Genomic DNA, 22,334 nt, shown 5'->3' with positions numbered 1-22,334 from the left:
TTCTGTTTCAATGGAAACTGCATCTAACGTTTCATTCCTACGCTGTGAAATGCATTTAATCAAACACACTTGAGGAACTTGTGCATTTTTTCCCATGTTATACACTAGGATCTGTTCTGAGTTTCATTAAAACTTTCGATTAAGAGTTATTGTCTCATTAGTGTAATTAGATGATTACTGTTGCCACAGAAACATATGAGACAAACCTTGTAAACTCCGACTAAGATGAAGTCTCATTTCTCAACACATGCATGAAGTTGCAGAGACGTGATCTTCATTTGATTTATCAACTCTCTGGGTTTTAAAATAGGATGCAAGACCACAAAAAGAGGCTCCGTGGCCAGTTCCTCTTTAAAGTTTAACAGCACTTGTTACTCTCACCCGTTTGTTATGAGGCGGCTTTGTAGTAAGGAAGGTTTCCGCCTGGGGAAACACATTTATGGGGCTCCAGAGTTAGCACATAGCCTTTAGCTAAAGGACTGGCCTTCATTATCCATCCCAGCAGCCATTATCAGACTTCTTCTAATGAACTACACCATATGGACACAGTTACAGCCAACGAGAAAGAGAGATGATTAGTGAAATTTTACTATTTGTTTGCGAATGAAGATTCCAGTGTTTAGACTTCGTTCAGCAGAGCAGAAAGACAACAAATGATATAAATCAGAGAAAATGGCTTTATAAAGACGTTTTTAAGAGCTGGCATAGTTTTGACTGTACATAAGGGCAAATTGCAATTACATAAATACATTGGTAATATATTAACAATAGGTTAACAATAGGGGTAACACAATTTTCACTAGTTGCTTATTAGCATGCATATTATTAACATATTGGCATGGCCATGTTCTGCATCCCTAAACCTACCCAATATCTAAACTCAACAATTACATTATTAACTATTAAGCAGTAAATTAGGAGTTTATTGAGGCAGAAGTCATAGTTAATGGTTTGTTAATAGGGAGAATTGGACCTGATAATAAAGTTTGTCCACAATAGCTGATATAAGAGCTAATGCAAAGAAAATAATGAGCTATACTCTTACATCATAAACTTGTCTTTGAGTGAAAAAAGGCTCTGTGTAAATTGCTGATAGTCGCAAAAATTAACATTAGCACTGTAGATGTCACCAAGCCAGCAGAGGAGCTCTTACTCCTGGGTGATCTGCGATCACTTCCTCTGCTGCTACTTCCTGTTCCAGGACTATAAAAACTGTAGCAAGCCACTCACCTGCAGGTTGCATTGTTTCGCCTGTTTCGTTGTTAGATCGCCCGTGGATTATTGTCTCTGGTTTATCTGGTTTTGACCCTGCCTGTCTTCTGATTCCGTGATTGTTTGCCGCCTGACCTGACCTCCGCCTGTCTCTGGATTTTGTTATTGCCTCGCCTCCTATATATCTGTTAGCCCTGTTCGACGCCTGCCTGTTATGACCATGCCTTACGTTTAATAAAAAAGCCTGCACATGGATCCGCGACGCCTCAGACCGTTCCTTCGTGACAGAATGCAACCTCACACCAGGATCCAGCGGCTTTTCACCTGAACCATGGCCAGGTATGCACCTTGCAATGTCTTTGCTAACCCTCAAGCAGGGCACCCGATCACTTGAGGATTATACTCAGGAATTTCTGGACCTGGCTTACTTCTCTGATTTACCAGACTGTTTGCTAATTGAATTTTTTCACGAGGAATAAATCAGCCACTCAAAACACAACTTGTTCGAGAGGGTCCACGTGAATCACTGGCACACTTTATTGAGTTTGGTTTAGTGACTGTGGGGTCAGCTCTCACGTTGGGTATTATGGAGGAAGAAGACACTGCATTTATTCCCAAGATGGCTGCCTTCCCCGAGCCGCTGCCCAAGATGGCCGCCTTCCCCGAGCCGCTGCCCAAGATGGCCGCCTTCCCCGAGCCGCTTCCCAAGATGGTCGCCGCCTGCCCAGAGCCGCTTCCCAAGATCGCCGCCTGCCCAGAGCCGCTTCCCAAGATGGCTGCCGCCTGCCCAGAGCCGCTTCCCAAGATGGTCGCCGCCTGCCCAGAGCCGCTTCCCAAAATGGTGCGCCGCCTGCCCAGAGCCGCTTCCCAAGATGGATGCCGCCTGCCCAGAGCCGCTTCCCAAGATGGATGCCGCCTGCCCAGAGCCGCTTCCCAAGATGGATGCCGCCTGCCCAGAGCCGTTTCCCAAGATGGCTGCCGCCTGCCCAGAGCCGCTTCCCAAGATGGCTGCCGCCTGCCCAGAGCCGCTTCCCAAGATGGTCGCCGCCTGCCCAGAGCCGCTTCCCAAGATGGCTGCCGCCTGCCCAGAGCCGCTTCCCAAGATGGCTGCCGCCTGCCCAGAGGCCGCTTCCCAAGATGGCTGCCGCCTGCCCAGAGCCGCTTCCCAAGATGGCTGCCGCCTGCCCAGAGCCGCTTCCCAAGATGGCTGCGCCTGCCCAGAGCCGCTTCCCAAGATGGCTGCCGCCTGCCCAGAGCCGCTTCCCAAGATGGCTGCCGCCTGCCCAGAGCCGCTTCCCAAGATGGCTGCCGCCTGCCCAGAGCCGCTTCCCAAGATGGCTGCCGCCTGCCCAGTGCCTCGCGCCTCGTGCAGAGCCTCCAGTGCCGCGCGCGTGCAGAGCCTCCAGTGCCCGCGCCTGCGTGCAGAGCCTCCAGTGCCAGCGCCTGCGTGCAGAGCCTCCAGTGCCCGCGCTGCGTGCAGAGCCTCCAGTGCCCGCGCTGCGTGCAGAGCCTCCAGTGCCCGCGCCTCGTGCAGAGCCTCCAGTGCCCGCGCCTCGTGCAGAGCCTCCAGTGCCCGCGCCTCGTGCAGAGCCTCCAGTGCCCGCGCCTCGTGCAGAGCCTCCAGTGCCGGCGCCCGTGCAGAGCCTCCAGTGCCCGCGCCTCGTGCAGAGCCTCCAGTGCCCGCGCCTCGTGCAGAGCCTCCAGTGCCCGCGCCTCGTGCGCCCCGTCCACTGCCCGCGCCTCGTGCGCCCCGTCCACTGCCCGCGCCTGCATGCGCCGCTCAAGTTATCCCACCCTCCCACCCTTGCCACACGTCGGCGATGGATCCCAGCAGCCCCTGCACTCATCCTCTGCCCTCCACCTGGAGCTCGCCACGGGTCTGCCAGTCTCCATCGCCGCCGTGGGTGAAGGATCCCTCACTTCATCGTCCGCCTCCGAGCCCCGGACTCCACCTCGGCTTGTAGACCCGTCGGCTTCCCTTTAGGCTCCTAGCTCCCTCCGCTCCACCGTGCTCCGTCAATCCACCAGCTCCACCAGGCTCCATCGTCTCTCCGGCTACGCTTGGTCGGTCGTCGACCATCCGTCGCCTCAGGATTCCACTCCTCCAGCCGCCTCATCCCTCCATCCCTCCGGCTCTGTCAGGCTCCTCCCTTCCCGGCTCCACCTCAGTCCTCTGTCGCTCTGGCTCCGCAGCGCCCTTCTCGTCCCCGTCTCGCATCAGTTGCCGAAGCCTGTGGCGTCGCCTAGGACCTCCAGCGCCTCAACGTCACCTTGGCTCTTCGGCTCTCCACCTCCGCTTCAGTCTCTCCGCCACCTGCTCCGCCGCCATCGGTCGGCGCCATGGAGTCGATGGCTGTTCCTCTTCCATGGCTCCTCCTCCGTCGGCTCCACTGGTTGACCACCATGGCTGGGCTCTGGATCACCTCCCGCCCGGACTCCTGTCTTCTCCTGGCTCCTCCCTCCGTCTCTTCCTCCCTGGACTCCGTTTGCTGACCCCCTCCGGAACCCCTCCCAAGCTCACAGTGTTTTTGTTTGTTTTATGGAGCGCCAGGAGTCGCTCCTAGGAGGGGGCTATGTCACCAAGCCAGCAGAGGAGCTCTTACCCTGGGTGATCTGCGATCACTTCCTCTGCTGCTACTTCCTGTTCCAGGACTATAAAAACTGTAGCAAGCCACTCACCTGCAGGTTGCATTGTTTCGCCTGTTTCGTTGTTAGATCGCCCGTGGATTATTGTCTCTGGTTTATCTGGTTTTGACCCTGCCTGTCTTCTGATTCCGTGATTGTTTGCTGCCTGACCTGACCACCGCCTGTCTCTGGATTTTGCTATTGTCTTGCCTCTGATATTCCTGTTACCGCCCTGTTTGACGCCTGCCTGTTTTGACCATGCCTTCATTTAATAAAAGCCTGCACATGGATCCGCACGCCTCAGACCCTTCATACGTGACAGTAGAATACTTGTTTCTGATTGGTCAAGCAAGATATTCAGTAGTTAGTAGAGATGGGGAAATGTAACTGTAATGTAAATTATGTACAGTAGTGATTGACTTTATAAGTATAAATATACTTCTTGCATGTTGCTTAAGTGATTGTTTTGTCCATTGTAGTTGCAGAGGTTTTGAGAAAATATGCAGATAAACTTCAGATTAAAATAATTTTGACTCAGTCAGCATTTGAAGTGGATCAAAAGATTTAACTAAGTTGTCATAAAACAAGAATACATTTTGGCTTTAAGACTTCGATGCAATCACCATACGGTGAAATTTTACCAGTTACAGTTTTTGAAACAAAAACAAGTTCAAGCCATTTTTTTTTCCTTAGAAAATGGTGTCAAAGTCATGTTTTTATGTTTTTATTTCAACCATAGCTTGAATGTCACAAACGTTATGGTTATCCGAAAGTTGGCTTGTCTCTAGGATTTTTAAGAACAGAATTTTGGGGGAAAATGAAATGAAAATAGAAGCACAGCAGTCGAGTATCACAAGTCACTTTACTATGGTAAAAGACCTATTTTGAAAAATGACCCCAAGGAAGACACCACACTTGCAGTCATTTGAACATTAAGTGTTGTATATCTGTTCATAAAGCATCACAGATTACAGCATGCTGGCTCCTGTTCCTCTCTGGATTTATAACACAGAAGAAATAAATGAAAGTAATAGAGATTGAGGCGAATGAGATCATTTAAGCCAGTAGCTACTTTTCTTACGCTCTGATACAGCTTTATTATACAAGCTACATGGTTTATTTTGATAGGTGAACTGTCTTTGTGGGAAAGAAAGACACCTTCACAGTGTGTGTTATCAAATTACCGTCAAAGAAAGAGAGTCTTTTCCGCTTGCCACAATAAATCACAGTTTTTCTGCACTAAGCAGGTCAGTTTTAAAAAAATATTTGCAGAAATGATAGACAAGATTTATAGAGCAATACTGTCATGAAAAACTAATTTTGACAAAAAAATTGACGTTCAACCTATTTTTTGAATTTCCTAAAAACGTCCCAGTGTGACATCCGACTGGTTTTCCTAGATCGCATCACATTTGTTGGTGGTATAACAGCAAGTGAGACTGTCCAGACAGACCCCACACTCCTCCCCCCCAGCATGTAAGACGGCACAGTGTTAATTGTGGAGGGTTTTTCCTGTTTGAAACACTGGGGGTAGAGCTCTATTCTGTTTTACTGAGCACTTACAGATGTCCCTTAAGCTTTTGATGTCTTCATGTTTTTCCCTTTCTTCTCTCTCTCTCTCTCTCTCTGGCTGTAGTTGTCGGTTGGTTTACGGTTTTCTGTACAGCGGCTGGAAGATGCCCCTCCTACCATTGGCTTTGAGCTTCAGATACAGAGGTACAGTAAATATTGCCCTTCATTTCACCTGTATGCCAATTACAGACCTACGGGTAGCTTCATTGGTCTTCAAGTAAGCATAATGCATTGTCACAGTGATGATCTTTTACTCAAACACACACATTTATCGAAGTCCTTACATTCCCACTGGTCATAAAGTTTTAAAGTGAAAAGGCGTGTATGTCTGAGAACACATTGCTGGCGAACATTTCTGGTACCTTAACTTGTAAGTGGTAAGTGTTGTGTGTCACTTTGATGTATGTTTAGGGGTCATTTTGTAAGCAAGGGCCCCAAGTGTTGGTCGTTATAGAGTCAGGGCTTCAGAACAGGAAGCTGAGTGTTGATAAGATGTCCTTGCACGGGTCACAGAAAATGGATGGCATACCTAAAGAGACTCTGTTTGTCTATGTGTGGGTGTATGTAGAGAAAAGTATCATTTGGAAAAATATTGGGGAGGAAAGTAGGTTCTCTGTTTTTTTGGTCACCTGTTTTGCCGTTATTAGAGATGGGTCGTAAGGGTCTAATCATCAAATGCTAGTTGAGTAATGAATTTGTCTATTTTACATGTGAGCAAAAGTGTTGTAAGGGTTACTCTGGAAATGTAAAAGGTTACAAATTACAAGTTACCATATTTAAAGTGTAATAAATAGTCTAAGTATTTTAGTTATTTTAAATAATTTAACTGATTACATTTGATTACTCTTTTGATTACTTTTCAAAATGTTTTCTCCTCTTAAAAATAAAACATACATAAATAAAACAATAATTTTTTTATTATAATTTATATAATAATATTTTATTATAATTTTTCTGTTAAATAAGCATGTGTCCTCTTTTGTAGGATTTAGGTAACTTATAATATAATTATGTATGTTAAGTACATGTTACATGTAACAAGGACACCTTAAAAATGTATAGCTGTAATTTAATTACACAGTTTTTCTCAGTAACAGATTACAATTACATTTGTTATGGTTTTTGGGGATTTATTAAGATTTATTTTTGGCATTTTTAGTCAAACAGGGGACACCCAAAGCGCTATGACACTATTTGTCAGCTCACTATCGGTGCTGACTACAATTATATATATATATATATATATATTTTTATTTTTGTATTTCAGCTGTGATTCATCTATAGACATCTTATAATACAGATTTTGTAATATAAATGATATTAAGGTTAAGTGTTGATTTTAAAGTTTTGCATATCATTACAATGTGTATTTAGCAGAAGTCCCCACTTGGTTTGCATGTCCTTGGCCATGTTCTGTTAAGCTCAGGGGTGAAGTGTATTTGTTATAATAACACTCCTCACTGTGATGTTACTTACACTTACGCACAGGAGGTTTAATGTGCGCATGTTAGTTTTGGGGTGTTAAGATGACTGCCAGGCTGCTCGCAGAGAGGAAGGTTTTCCTAAGGGTTTAATCACTGAACCCTAAAGTCTCACCATAACTCAGAGCAAGGTTAGGTCAAACAGGAGGGCGAGTCTGAGGGTGTGTTATGTGTCTTTGCCTGCACATGTGAGCGTGCACATGTAATATGTTAGTGTGTGTGTGCTGTATGAATGCATTTGTGGTGTGTGTCTTATCTGTTTTGGTATGTGCGTCTCTGGAGGGTAGAAAAATTTTCTTGTGACTAATGTTAGCCACATGTTCCCCTGCCCACTCTGATTTTTCACCTTGAGACAGAATAAGAGTGAAAGACAGTGAAGAAAGAGAGAAAACTACAGATACAGAGAGGGATGAAAGCCTGGTCTCATGCAGCAAGAAAGATGGTTTTTGTCTTTCTAATCTTTTCAAGTTGTGGTTCTGCTGGTTTTTTTTAATTTATGTAATTATTATTTAAAGAAGTCACTTATAATGTACTGAGGCTAAAGGCTGTTTATTTATTTAAAACAAAACAAACAAAATATATATATATATTACTTTTTTATATATATTACTTTTAATCAATTTAGTGTGTCCTGGACGAGTAAAAGTTTTTGGACACCAAACTTTTAATATTTAATTTAAACTTATTTAAAATCCTTTTTCTACTTTATAAATAAGTTTTTATTTTATATTGCTTGGATTCTGATTCTCTCAGGATGCAAATGTAGGAGCTGGAATCAAGGTATCACATTTCTTGACTCAAGATTTAGTATCTGAATGAATGAAACAAAATCTCATAAGATTCTCTAAGGTCTCATAGTTTTATGGCAGATAGTAAATATATTGTTTTTTTTATGAGCCCTAGTTATTCCTCAAGATCAAAGTTAAAACTGTCAGACCCTTATGTTTTTTCTCTGTGTATGCATCCTCTCTTTCCACTTCCTAGATTTCTGAGAATTATATATTTTTACTTTTACTGTTTATTTAATGTTTTAATAGCTGCACATTAAAGTGATATTTAATAAGGTGTGGTAGATATATTAGGAGAGAATCTGAAATTTCATGACCAAAAAGAGGTCCATGAGTATTTAAAATACAGTACAGTGTTTAATTTTGCTATAGTTATATGACTTGGAATATATGGAAAAATTGTAAACATACTTGCAATTTTATTACTTTAGAAAGGACTTCCTTTTTGTGCCTTGTCACAAATTAAAATGTGTTGCAAAACAAATAAAATCCATCAGTTGTGTTCTCGTCAACAATCTCCCGCCAGACGTTCACTTCTATAATATTTACATTCATTGTGGTGACTTACTGAATCAAATGAGGTTTTGTCTGATTTCCTGATGTATGTGTGTGTGGCTGGTGGGGATACTTCACAATGACAGAAAAGACAAGCATTGTTCACTCTTCATCCTCTCATCTTCACATTCAGACAAGTTCACAGAACACAGACAGTCAGCCTCAGGCTCACACATGGAACCGGTCAATAGTCTGAGACACTGTGGCCTACTACAGAGCCTGATACTGTTGCATAAAGAATAGTGTTTATTAATGTTTATAAATGTAATAAGATTCTTATTGCAAATTAACAAAATATTATTTGCTTCTCTAAACAGCTCTAACAAGGACAACTCGAGAAGCATTCCAGTGAATTTGACTCTGAGCATTGCAGCAAAAGCACAGGTGGAGATCAGAGGGTGGGTATCTCTCATCTGTCACCTGTTTCTCTGACTCAAAATGAACAGTCTCAGTCCAATTTCAATAAAACAACCCACAATGCCACTGTTTGCCTGCACAGGTTATTCACTGGGCCACTATAACTACTGATTACTAAACACTTCTGTTCAATGTAAAATATTGTCTCAGTAGAAGGTCAAAGTGCATGATAAATAAGGAATTGATAGAAAATAAAACTAGTTTTTTTAGGTTATAGATAATGTATTAGGGAATAATCAGTGTTATCTCTTACTTTGACTTGTTCTTTATTCAATGTACTCTTTCACTTGGAAATCTATCACAGAACCTAATTTTACCAAGTGTAACATGTTCCTGGATTAATGTCTTTGTTGATCCCGGAACGACATTGTGATTAACCAATCAGATTTTTAAGAACTAGTTTATTTAAAATAAAAACACATGCAAAACCTGTCATTACTAAATCAGATCTTTGCATCTCACAATACCTGTTTATAAAGACAATCTTCTTTTTTTCCTCAGTGTGTCTCACCCAGCTCAGGTTGTTTTGCCTTTCCCTCGATGGGAACCCAAAGAGAAACCTGTGAGAGAGGATGACATCGGCCCTCAGGTTCAACACATATATGAGGTGAGGAATAGACAGACACAAAACGAAACATTTTTGGTAAACACAGACTGCTTAAAACACAGGAATAGAAGAAGAAATAGTGTATAAACATACTGGCCAGAAAACAAAACAGCAAATATTCCAAACTGTGGTGTAATCAAAGTGATCCACTAGAACACACACACACACACACACACACACACAAAGTACATAAACACACAAGTTGTGCCATTTTATCAACATAAATTATTAAAATATACTGAACACACTGAGTGTGAGTCAGTTTATTTCTTTTTATCTGAAAGACAGTATAATTTTATGACTCAATATTATTTTTAACAACAACCCAATTATCTCTCAAAACAGTAAAATTAAACACTAATCTGCTATAAGAACTCTGGTATGTTTACCGCAATAAACTTTCCCAATGGGCTGTAGTGCGTTGCTCAGCTAGCAAAAAACTACTTCTGGAAAGCTATTTATTTGTTGTTTGTTTTTGCGAGCCTCTTGACCTTTTTTGCTGCGAGAGGGCCTCACTAAACGCCATGTGGCCTGCGGCTATTAATTTTTTAATTGGCTTCAATGTTGGCCAGACGCTGTACAGATGGTTTATGTTAGAAACAGCTTCAGCTCATGTTCGATCCAACCGCTAATGCTAATGCTAGCTGAGAGTTTGATTTGATTAAATGTTTCAGTTTTTGTACATTCTTTCAGAGTAAAAAACGTCTGATGATTCATATTAATTGATCTGGCATCAATAGCACTATGAAAAATTGTTTTATTATAGCATTTTTTTAATACACTGTAAAAATATTAATGCATTGTAAAAATATTAATAGCCATTTATTGGTTGTTGGTTATAACATGAAAACTATAATCAGTCTATTGTTATTGGCCATAATTTGCATACCAGTGCATCACTATAAATGTTTATAAGAAACAGTAAATAATTTAAAAAATAGATTTAAATGAATTCAGCTTATGCTGATTTTGTTGTTAATCTCTTTGTATTTCTCTCCCTTTTCCCAGTTACATAATAAGGGTCCGAGTTCAATAAGCAAGACTGTATTGGAGGTGGGCTGGCCCAGTCGGTACAGAGAGGAGCACCTCCTTTATGCCCTTCAGATCATCACTGATGGACCCGTTCAATGCAGTGTCAACGGCTCCCTAAACCCACTGAAGTTGGAGGTAGCACATGCTCACAAACTCTTTTCTCTCCTTAATCAGTTTTTTTTCCTTGAGAGTGTCCTTCTTAAAGAGATCACATGCAGGAAGAAAGTGTTGAGTAAAGTTTTTTCCTCATACACAGGAAGTTATTTGATTTAGTGTTTCTTTCTCCATCTGCGTCACGTCTTTCTTTTCTCTGTGTTCCTTGTTGCCATAAATCTCAGGTTTCTGTGCTTTTACTAATGAGACTCAAATAAATGTAAAACTATGACTTTTGAGTCCTGCTCGTTTTTGATCAGAGAGCGTTGGACTAATTCTGACCTCTCTTGACTGGACTTTATTATCACTGTTCAGATTTCACGCGCAGTCATTATGAAGCGTCACTACGTCCTCATGAAGTCTCTGTACATTGTAACTGATCTGTGTTCACGCTGAGTTCAGAATTTTAACCACCTGGACTGATATTAGAGCTCTTTTCCTTGTGAACTTTAGAGAGAATTTTGGCCAAGAACTTTGTGTCTGCCTCTCTGGCCAAATTCACACAGTGACAAACACTATATACATATATGTGTGTGTGTGTGTGTGTGTGTGTGTGTGTGTGTGTGTGTGTGTGTGTGTGTGTGTGTGTGTGTGTCACAAGGAAGTGAACTATTAAAACTATAAACTATTAAAAAAAGTGATAACTGAAGCACTGAAGTAAGAATATTCAATATTAGAACAATAAAAAAGCTAAATTCAAAATGCTTTCTTAAAAGCTAACTGAAAGTGAAGTGCTAAAATGACCACAACTGTAACACATAGCACATTGTATTATTATAATTTTTTTTTTAATTGCTCCGTTACCTCTCTCCTTTAGACCTCTACTCTTCAGGACACTCCAGAATTACTGGGCTTTCTGAGGAACAGCAGCGCTCCGACTCGCCATAGACGATCTGTTTCTACAGCCCAGAGTTACAACAGCAAGATACTGGTACAAACACCGCTAACACTCACACAAACCACCTGAAGAGCATGACTGTACGCCCTGTGGGAACAGCCTCATATATGTGACAGATAGTCTCTTATGTTGAACCTGACGTGTTATGAGGACCTGTGTTGACCTCAAAGGCTGAGTTCACCTGTAAATCTCATAACAGGTCATTCATATTATGCTTATTTTCTTGCTCTCTCAAAGTGTCTCTTTAGGGGGTTTGTGTGTATGTGGATGGACCAGCTGGTTTTGATAATCATAGTCCATCACACCTCAGGCATTGAGATAAGACAGGGCAGAGGTCAGGTCCTATGCACATACACAAACAGTTGACATAGATACTTAATACATACACACCATCACTCATCTCTTTAAATATGACCAAAACACATCACTCAAAATGAAGCATGAGGCTTTCAATGCACACAGTACATCTATAGAGGCTCAACAAGGTGAAAATGTTTCGATTTTTCACTTTTCTAATTTAGCACTTTGCTATTATTACAACCAGTAGTATTATCAGCAAAGAACTGTACTGTACTGTACTGAAGTGACAGGTTGAAATGAAAAATTCATAATGGCATATACACTGAACCCCCTTTATTTTTTAAGACATTTAATGGTTTCTACATTAACGGAGGGGAGTTTTGGTTCCTTGCCACTGTCGCCTCTGGCTTGCTTAGTTGGAGACACTTAATTTCTAGCGATTATCATTGATTTGATTACAAAGACTGTCTCTGCATTTAATTAAAAAATTAAATGTTTAATCTCATTATTATAAATTACTATCACTCTTATCCTATTTGATATCAGTGCTTTGATACAATCTGTATTGTTAGAAGCGCTATATTAATAAAAGTGATTGATTGATTTATAATATTTCTTAGCTGTAAGTTTTTAGATGTTCAATGCCAGACTTTTCTATTTTTAATGAAGAGAGATCTGAGACAAAAACATATCTCAGAGTCATTCTTCAATTTTTCTTTCATTGTGTGTGTTTGTGATAGAACTGTTCGAATATCAACTGTCTGATGGTGGAGTGTGTTGTGGATCGATTGGATCGAGGGCAGAGCGCGGTGGTCAAGTTCAGATCTCGACTCTGGGCTCACACCTTTTTACAGGTAATTTTTATCATACAAATACTTGTCTTTCTAGGTAATTGAGTAATCATAAACTGTATAACTCTTTTTGATGTAGAAATAATATCCCAAAGTTCTTCAACATATATTTTGCGTTCCACAGAAGAACAAAGATGCGTACAGGTTTGTCACTGTTTAAAAATAAAGCCAAACAGTGCGTCATACAGTGTGTCAAATAAAAAATAAAAAAACTAAGAACAACAAGAAGAGAATAAGTAAACGGAACACCAAAACATTCTTCAAAACATGTTATTTTCCATTCCAAAGAAAGTAAGTCATACAGTTCGGAATGACAGATTGAAGTCAGATTGAATTTTTGGGTGAATTATCCATTTAGGAAACCTGCTTGGAAAAGCGGCATCGATAGCACAACATGTGAGGGATACGGTGTGTGTAATTACAGAGAAAGATGCAGCGTGGAATCTACTGTAGTGTATAAACATTCACAAACTGTCACAGTGTTTTCAGATGTTATCTTCACGGTATCCCTGTAAAGTCCAGCTGGTGATTTTCACTTCTTAAATCACCATACGATCAAAGGCCCTTATTAAGCTGCGTTTACACTGACTGTGATTTGCAGCAACAAAGTGACCAGCAGTAATTCATTTTCAATGAGAGTTGGCTATCTGAGGCGACAGGAGTGACCGTGGCTGATGCAACAGAGCTGAGCAGAGTTCAGCTTCATGCAAATGTACAATGACATCATTTGGAAGCTTTTACTTGGAGTGCAGACAGTGAAGTTTAGAAACTATTAAATGTCTTTAACAATAAATGGGGTTCAGGGTTCGTTTGGACCGTTCTTCTTCAAAGTATTTTTTTTCCATCCCAAAGAAAGCCATGCAGTTTTAAAACAATGTAAATGATGTCACGAAATGCACATGTTAAGTTTTTAGTCGAAATGATGTTTATGGCCACCTTTCCTTCTTTCTGAACGCAAGATGTTAGGTTGGTATCGTAGGAGATGACATCACCAGGCTAGTTTGACATCTTGAACACCTCAGTCAAGTGACATCATAAACCCTGACATCGTCAGAACAAAATTCCTTTCATCTCATGTCCAGAGGATTGTCCATAGAAACCAGACACATGTATGAGAGCACGTACACTAGTGTGTCTGCAGGACAGTAGTGATCTGTGTGTGTGTGTGTGTGTGTGAGTGATCCTAGTGTGCAGGAAGTACTTTAAGTTTTTGTTTTGCTGCTCTTTTGACCACTGCTTCTTGCTAAGCCTCATCCATGCTGAAGCCATTACAACCCAGCGCCTCTCAGACACCCGCCATGTGCGTTCTGTTAATGTTAATCTGACATTTTCCTCTTCTGTGAGGGGCCGGCCTCTATCCCGCGCACTTCGAGATGTTTCCATGTGTGTTGTATTTAGGCTAATCCATTGCTTTCCTCCGCAGAGACGGAATGACCACTACACGCTAAACTCCACAGTGTCCTTTCAAGTGATGGCCATGCCTTATCGGATCAAAGCTCATTCACTCCCACACCAGAGAAAATCAGTGAGTAATCTAGTTTGTTTGTGTGGGTGCAGGTTGAGGAACGTGGACAACAACAGAGGACAAGAGAACGTGGAACGTGGAATACCAAAAATTAGAATCAATTCTGAAGGATAAAGACTATAGTAAATGGCTACTTAAGATTCCGATTTACCATCATAAGAATACATTACATTTTAAAATTGGACATGTTACCATATTACTTCCATAGTATTTTGAATATGTACTATATTATTCTTAGAAATACATTGGAGTACCATTTAAATACAATGATATGATTACTGAATGCTTTTATCAGCACAGTACTTTTCGCATGGATCTTTGTGCATTAACAGCATTAAAGACTCTAAGCTGAGTGCAATAAACAAAACATAATACCCATGTGTGTTTGTGTGTGTGTGCATGCATGTGTGCTAAAACTGAAAGAAAGGAAATTAATAATAATAATAAACAAAGCCTTCCAAAGAAGCTTCTGTTGCATTTAATTGTAAAATGAGACAGAGATGAGAGGCAATAAGGGAAAGTAAGCTATCAAACTGATTTATGCAGGCTAATATCATGGATACATCAGTGCTTGTAAAAAATTAATGACCTCTGTGTTTGTGTGTGGTTGTGTTTTTTAAGATTGGCACATTTGTGGTGTGGGCCATTCCTGACGTTTCTTTTGCCATCCCCTGTGGGTAATAATTCTGGCTATACTGCTGGGACTGCTGGTGCTGGCCATGCTTAGCCTAGCAATGTGGAAGGTAGGTTGACTTAACACACACACACACAGTCTCACACTGATCTCAAGTGGCAATTAGATGATTTGAATACAGTAATCAGTCACAAAATGCACTTCTTACAAATGCTTTTAATATAGCTTTTCTGTTGATTGTGGTTGACAGGAAATACATGCTCTCAGAGCGTTTCATGTACATGTTGGCATTAGTCTTAAAGAACGGCGAAATGCGTCTGTCTATGCTTCAGTGAAATAACAAAACAAAGGAACTTCAGGGGTAGAGAAAGAGATGGCTATTAGAGATAGGCGTGTGAGAGTAGGAGATGGTGGAGGAAGCAGAAAAGGGGGTCAGAGGAAGTGAAGTGAAAAGAGGTATGGGGAACATTGAAGAACTTGATGAAAATTGGCAAATCAGATAAAGCAGAGAGAGCGGGAGATAGAGAGTGCTGTTGCAGTTGGGCATTAATGAGCCATTTGTGATGTTATCAGTGTTTTGTCTGCAGGGCCGTTCTCAGGCTCTTGATTGGGTCCCTATGGAGGAGACATGCCCTAATTGGCTGACTTACACACACACACACACTCTCTAAACACACTGAAGAGTGACGTGTGTGGTGCACAAGAGGAAAATATCAATCAGATGCTGTGAGGGGAATTTTAGAGCAGCTGTGGCTCTATATTTCAGTTTAACACACAGGCAATTGTATGTTTTATAGATAGTGGCACATAAAATGAATTACAAAAGTAAGGAAAACATTTATGCATCCTGCTGAGAATACAATGTAATGGCCCCCTCTTGTGGTGAAATGGGATGTTTACAAGGTGTTAATGAGTTATCTTTCTTTCTTTCTTCTTCTTTCTCTCTCTCTATATATATATATATATATATATAGAGAGAGAGAGAGAGAGAGAGAGAGAGAGAGAGAGTTTTCTATATATATAGAGTATGTAGTTTTCATTTTCTGTATAACAGCATATTTTTTATGCAATACAGTTATATTATCAGTGAAAATGTAAATACAATTTTATTTTTTATTTTATTTCCCATTTATTTACAGGTATACATTTAATTTTGTGTGTTGATGTTTTGATTAATGATAGTATTATGATATGAAATAAATATACATATATTACGTAAATCATACAAACTACATGTGCATAATAACTGGGTGCTGTAAAGCTGCATTCATTATGTCAGCTTCTCAGAAACCTGAGGAAGTACTGATTACGATTACTGGCTTTCTGCTTATCACAAAACATATATAATTGTAAAGGAAATTGCGTCTGTATAATTCACACCGACTGCAGTCTTTCTGAGTGAATCTGAGGTCTTAAATGGGCCATTGTTTTCAGCCTCTCAGAGCACATCTGTGCAAGCGTTTTAGAAGACAAAACACTGGAAGAAATGAATAATGTCTGTTATCCCAGGATCATATTCTCATCATCTGTTCTTTGTGTTTCCCACCTGCTCTGCTTCTAAGTGCGGCTTCTTCGACGAGCGCCACCCCAAAGATTGATTTAATTATCGGATCGCGGAGCAGCTGACTGCAGAAAATCCACAGACGCCGCGGAGAGCACAACAGATACGCATTTAATATGAACACAGAGGCCATGGGATGATGAATCACCATGAAGAGAGTGCAGGAGCTGTGGCCGGTTGGGTTTCAGTGTTTTTGTAGAAGCTCACAAATCCAAGCCTGTAAATAAACTACAGCTCTCACACTGGACTGCGATCTGTGAGCTGGGCCACAGTACCAACAGTACCACTCAAAAACATTTCTAAAGCTTTATTTAAAATGACGGAAGAGCAAGAACTCTGGACTTTGCACTCTGATTGAGCTGCAACGCCCCACACGATCCAAAGAGCCACGTACAGAACAAGACTACAGGCTGATCGATGCAAACCCAAAAATCCACTTTACATTGAAGCCAAGTGATTATTTCCAATGATATATAGTTTAACTTTATCAGCGGAACTTCCTCTCACTCTCAGTCACCAGCTCAGCACGAGATCTGGATCATTCTCATTGGCCACATACACACTGCAGCTAAATATGGATTCCCAGTGGACTTCTGTTTTGTGTACACACACATTTAGGCGATTCACACCCATACTTGTATATGGTTGTCACTCCCAAAACTTTGCAGTATGAACATGGCTATTTTTATCAGAATGTCGCTGTGTGCAACAATTTATGTCACCCACGGTGTGTACTGCACTCGTGATATTGCCTTAAAGTTACTGATAATGATGGTATAGTGGTAAATTGTGCGATCTGACTAGAATCTCACAAAGCTGGTCTGCTGCATCATCAGCCCTCAAGTGTAGTTTCACAGCATTGTCTTATTTCACGACTGTACCGATTCTGAAGCTTGTAAATGAACTGCTCACTAAGTACACAGATTGGGTGTGGGGGTTATGAACAGATATATATTATATGTGCAATAATGGGACATTTTTGAGTTGATCATTTGTGTGTACACTGGCTCCAAAATGTTTAAAACCTGAGGTTCAGGTTGTTTTGTATATAAAGTTAAAATACGATTTGTCAGGCTGATGCGCTGACGTGAATATTTCTTTTCCAAACTAAAGGGAACAAACAATATTTTGTCTTTCGTGCTCTAAATGCATTGAGCGATAACGTTAGATGATGTGGCACATTTATTTCATCTGTTGGGAATTAGTTTTTTAGACCGCTACTAAAACATGTTGCATTCAGAGCATGTTAATGATGTTTTTTTTCTGGTTTCATATGAATTTTTACCTCAATCAGTGTCCACCAATGTATGTCTTTCAATGCATGGACTGAGAATACAACTGAGAACCGATTTAAAATAATGTTAGTCATAACAATAGCAACCACATCTTGTCATATTTTCTCTCTGGAAGGACATGATTAATGTTTCTGGTTCATGATTGATGTATTATGATGTGCACTCTGTCTATTTTTTAGTTTACACACATCTGAAATTAAAATAGAATTTCGAACAATTTCTGTATATTTTAATTTTTGCATTATTCTACCTTTGAACTGAGCAAAGTGAGGCAAAATAGCAGAGGCTTTTGAAAAAAGTTGGTACCCTTTGTCAATGAAAGAAAAGTCACAATGGTCACAGAAATAACTGTTATCTGACAAAAGTAATAATAAATAAAATTCTATAAATGTTAACCAATGAAAGTCAGACATTGTTTTTTCAACCATGCTTCAACAGAATTATTTAAAAAAATAAACTCACTTAAACAGGCATGGACAAAAATGATGGTACCCCCTAGAAAACACTGAAAATAATGTGACCAAAGGGACATGTTAATTCAAGGTGTGTCCACTAATTAGCATCACAGGTGTCTACAACCTTGTAATCAGCCATTGGGCCTATATATATGGCTCCAGGTAATCACTGTGTTGTTTGGTGATATGGTGTGTACCACACTCGACATGGACCAGAGGAAGCAAAGGAAAGAGTTGTCTCAAGAGATCAGAAAGAAAATTATAGACAAGCATGTTAAAGGTAAAGGCTATAAGACCATCTCCAAGCAACTAGATGTTCCTGTGACTACAGTTGCACATATTATTCAGAAGTTTAAGATCCATGGATCTGTAGCCAACCTCCTGGACGTGGCCGCAGGAGGAAAATTGATGACAAATCTAAGAGACGGATAATCCGAATGGTAACAAAAGAGCCTAGAAAGACTTCTAAAGAGATTCAAGGTGAACTTCATGCTCAAGGAACATCAGTGTCAGATCGCACCATCCGTCGTTGTTTGAGCCAAAGTGGACTACATGGGAGACGCACCAAGGAGGACACCATTGTTGAAAACGAATCATAAAAAGCAAGACTGGAATATGCCAAACTACATGTTGACAAGCCACAAAGCTTCTGGGAGAATGTCCTGTGGACAGATGAGACAAAAATCGAAGTTTTTGCCAAGGCACATCAGCTGTATGTTCACAGACTAAAAATGAAGCATATCAAGAAAAGAACACTGTCCCTACTGTGAAACATGGAGGAGGCTCTGTTATGTTCTGGGGCTGCTTTGCTGCGCCTGGCACAGGGTGTCTTGAATCTGTGCAGGGTACAATGAAATCTCAAGACTATCAAGGAATTCTAGAGAGAAATGTACTAGCCAGTGTCAGAAAGCTTGGTCTCAGTCGCAGGTCATGGGTCTTGCAACAGGACAATGACCCAAAACACACCGCTAAAAACACCCAAGAATGGCTAAGAGGAAAAATTGACTATTGTAAAGTGGCTCTCTATGAGCCCTGACCTCAATCCTATTGAGCATCTTTTGGAAGGAGCTGAAACATGCAGTCTGGAAAAGGCACCTTCAAACCGACACAACTGGAGCAGTTTGCTCATGAGGAGTGGGCCAAAATACCTGCTGAGAGGTGCAGAAGTCTCATTGACAGTTACAGGAAGCGCTTTGATTGCAGTGATTGCCTCAAAAGGTTGCGCAACAAAATATTGGGTTAGGGGTACCATCATTTTTGTCCAGGTCTGTTTCATGAGTTTATTTTTTTAATAATTCTGTTGAAGCATGGTTGAAAACAATGTCTGACTTTCATTGGTTAACATTTATAGAATTTTATTTATTATTACTTTTGTCAGATTAAAGTTATTTCTGTGACCATTGTGAGTTTTTTCTTTCATTGACCAAAGGGTACCAAATGGCAGTGATAATTTAAATGAAAGTGTACAGCGCATCTATAGTACTTACACTTTAGAAGAAAACGAAAGCGAAAGTTAGTTACAAATTGTAGGTGGTTTCGTGAGGTTCTAACGAAGCAGCCGCGTTCACTGGCGCGGCGCAGACAGGAAGCAATGGCGTCGAAACGTCCCTTTTCCGAAGAGGATTTACGTGTTCTGTTTGCTGTGACATTTTCAGTGACCCGGTGCTGCTTCAGTGTGGTCATAGTGTGTGTAGAGTCTGTGTTCAACAATACTGACGATCAGAGGTTCAAGACAATGTCCGCTGTGTCGAAAAAGATCCACCAACAAGAACCCTCCGGTAAACCTGGCCCTGAAAACCTGACTCACGCTTTCCTGAACTACGTGGGGTCCTTCGAGGAGCTGCTGTGAGCTTCACCGGGAGAGACTGAGTCTTTTCTGTCTGCATGATGAAGAGCTCTTGTGTGTAGTTTGCAGAGAGTCGTGCCAGCACAGAAAGCACGAGTGCCGTCCTGTCACTGAGATAGCAGAGGAACGTAAGGTACGTCCTGGGCATCTGACCTTTGGGGATATTTAATATTCAGAGGCACTCATGTTATCTTACTTTTAGAGAGTTTTTCCACGTGAACTTGACCACTTGACCAGAAAATTGAAGATTCTGCAACATGACAAAATTGTATGCTGTCAGCAGGCTAAGCACATACCTGTATGGAGGATGAGTTTGATTTCTGAGTTATTGTTTTTATTAACCGTGAGGATTCTTTGGACATTGTATAATTTGTATGTGTATTCTGGTTTTCAGCAACAGGTCTGGCATGACGCAGAACTTAATCAAGAGTGACTTTTAATCATCTTCGCCAGCTTCTGGATAATGAAGAAAAAGCCATACTTGCTGCACTGTAGCAATGAAAAGAAACTGAAAACACAGATTATGGAAGACAAAATGAAGACATTGATGGAAGAAATACATTCTCTGAATAATTCTATCAGGGACTTGAAAGATAAATTGAGTATTGGAGATGTCCAGTTTCTTAAGGTCAGCCCTTTATTCTTTCTTCTCTCTATCTGTGTTTTGTCGTTATTGCTGTTGTTTTTAATTATGCATTCACCTTTTCTTGAAAAAGCCTATGGATGAGCCTTCCTGCTTATTATCCACAATAGGGAAATAACTAGAAAGCAGCAAGGAAACCTGTGATAAATAAATGTTTAAAATATATAAAACCAATCTAAAAATGCCTACAACCAACTAAATGATTTAGTGTTTGCTGTTCAGTCTTCATTAACTATTCATATTTCCAACATTTTCAATAGAGCTTCAAGGACATTTTGGAGAGGTGAGCAGATTTACTCAACTTCCTCTTTTTCCCCCTCACTATTGAAGTTGAGGCATTCTGACCTACAAATGTATTTCCAGAGCCCAGAACATGAACCAGAACCCAAACGGTTCAAGGAGGTCTTATTGATACTGCACAGTACCTGGGAAATTTGAAGTTCACGTGTGGTTGGAAATAGGACGTGCCTATCAGTTACAGTGAGTTGATTCTCATGAAGCTTATTCACTTCGCTCACGCGATGGTAAAGGGCTGTTCACACCAAAAACAAGGATAATTCTGCAAGAATAGGGAAGTTCACGTCAGGTGAAAACAATGGCCCACGCCACGCTAACATCATCTTTAACAGTAACTGTATCTTTGGAATCACTTTGAGTGATTTTAGTTGGTTAACATCGACAGCTAGATGGAACTCACTCGTGGCATTTAAAGTGGCAGAACTGCAGCACATCCTTAAAATAAACCAGAAAAATAAATTGTCGTTACAGTTTTTGTAGTCATCTTTCATGTTGTGAATGGACGGTGAGAGGAAAAATCTAGAGAAAAGGGAACAAATGACTCAAATGAAGTTTAAACGCAGCAGGTTCTTAGAAATGTACATGTGGTTTTGCAAAACATTTAGATAATTTCAAGAAAAGTTTCAATTTCATTTATGTGGTGTAAACATACAAATTATTATGCATATTTTCTTTACACATTGACACATGTGGGTATTATTCATTATTATAAAAAGATTGAAACTTTTTGCAGCACCATTTATGAGCTAAATCGTTATAGATCCGTCTCTAAACAAATGGATTCTGATTGTGAAAGGACAACAGGGGAAGGATTTTCTCTAGAATTAAGCTCTATTATGAATTATGAATTTGTGTGTTGGTCAGCGTATGGTTTAAATTTAACATACCTTGATATTGGACTCACATAGAATAGTGAAGTTATCCGATGCTTTACTTATTGACACCAACGTAGTTATGAGGTTGAGCAGAGTTTGTCTCTGCTATTTCCTTTTTTCAGAAACAAAAGTTTCTAAGCATTATTAATTGATTGTATTTATAATGCAACATCTTAGCAATTTTCTCTGGTTTCAGCTCCTGTGGTGCTTGACCCAAACACCGCTAACTCTCAACTTATAGTGTCTGAAGATCTGACGGGCGTGAGGGACCGAGATGAACAAGAGGAGAAAGATAGCCGGCATGCAGAAGAATCAGCTTCCCGATAACCCGGAGAGGTTTGATAGGTGTAACTGTGTCCTGGCTCTGTGGGGCTATTCTTCTGGGACGCACATTTGGGATGTGGATGGGAGACAGCACTTTCTGGATGCTGGGTGTCACACGGAGTCTGTCAAGAGAAAGGGAACCAAAAGCTTGCCCAGCGAGGTCTGGTGCATCGGCTGTGACAACAACACGCTCAATTTGAAGGCTCTTTGGGAGTCATGCATCCCTTTGCTTGGGTTTGAGAAACCAAAGCGAGTGAGAGTGAAACTCTGATTTAGATGAAGGACAGCTTTCTTTCTCGGATCCTCTCAGCAGAACACTCTTTCACATCGCTCACAACCAGCTACACTGAGAAGGTCTTCCCTGCTCTTCTGCAGTCTGTGCAGTGTC

The 22,334-nt window shown here is 40.8% G+C and overlaps 1 protein-coding gene, 1 long non-coding RNA gene and 1 pseudogene across 7 annotated transcripts in view; all 3 read left to right on the top strand.

The window, feature by feature from the left end:
- Positions 1-14,996, top strand: part of LOC122329129 — a 29,794-nt pseudogene extending 14,798 nt beyond the window's left edge.
- LOC122328902 (sushi, von Willebrand factor type A, EGF and pentraxin domain-containing protein 1-like) overlaps positions 1-22,334 on the top strand; it is a 502,117-nt gene that overhangs the window by 336,756 nt on the left and 143,027 nt on the right. The window lies entirely within an intron of this gene.
- Positions 20,303-20,888, top strand: LOC122328920. Its single transcript, XR_006247854.1, has 3 exons — positions 20,303-20,435; positions 20,711-20,733; positions 20,814-20,888. It is a non-coding gene; the product is annotated as an uncharacterized LOC122328920 (long non-coding RNA).

This window comes from Puntigrus tetrazona, chromosome 23 (assembly GCF_018831695.1).
Source record: "Puntigrus tetrazona isolate hp1 chromosome 23, ASM1883169v1, whole genome shotgun sequence".
In the NCBI taxonomy this organism is placed as follows: domain Eukaryota; kingdom Metazoa; phylum Chordata; class Actinopteri; order Cypriniformes; family Cyprinidae; genus Puntigrus; species Puntigrus tetrazona.
This window is presented reverse-complemented; position numbering and strand designations above follow the sequence as displayed.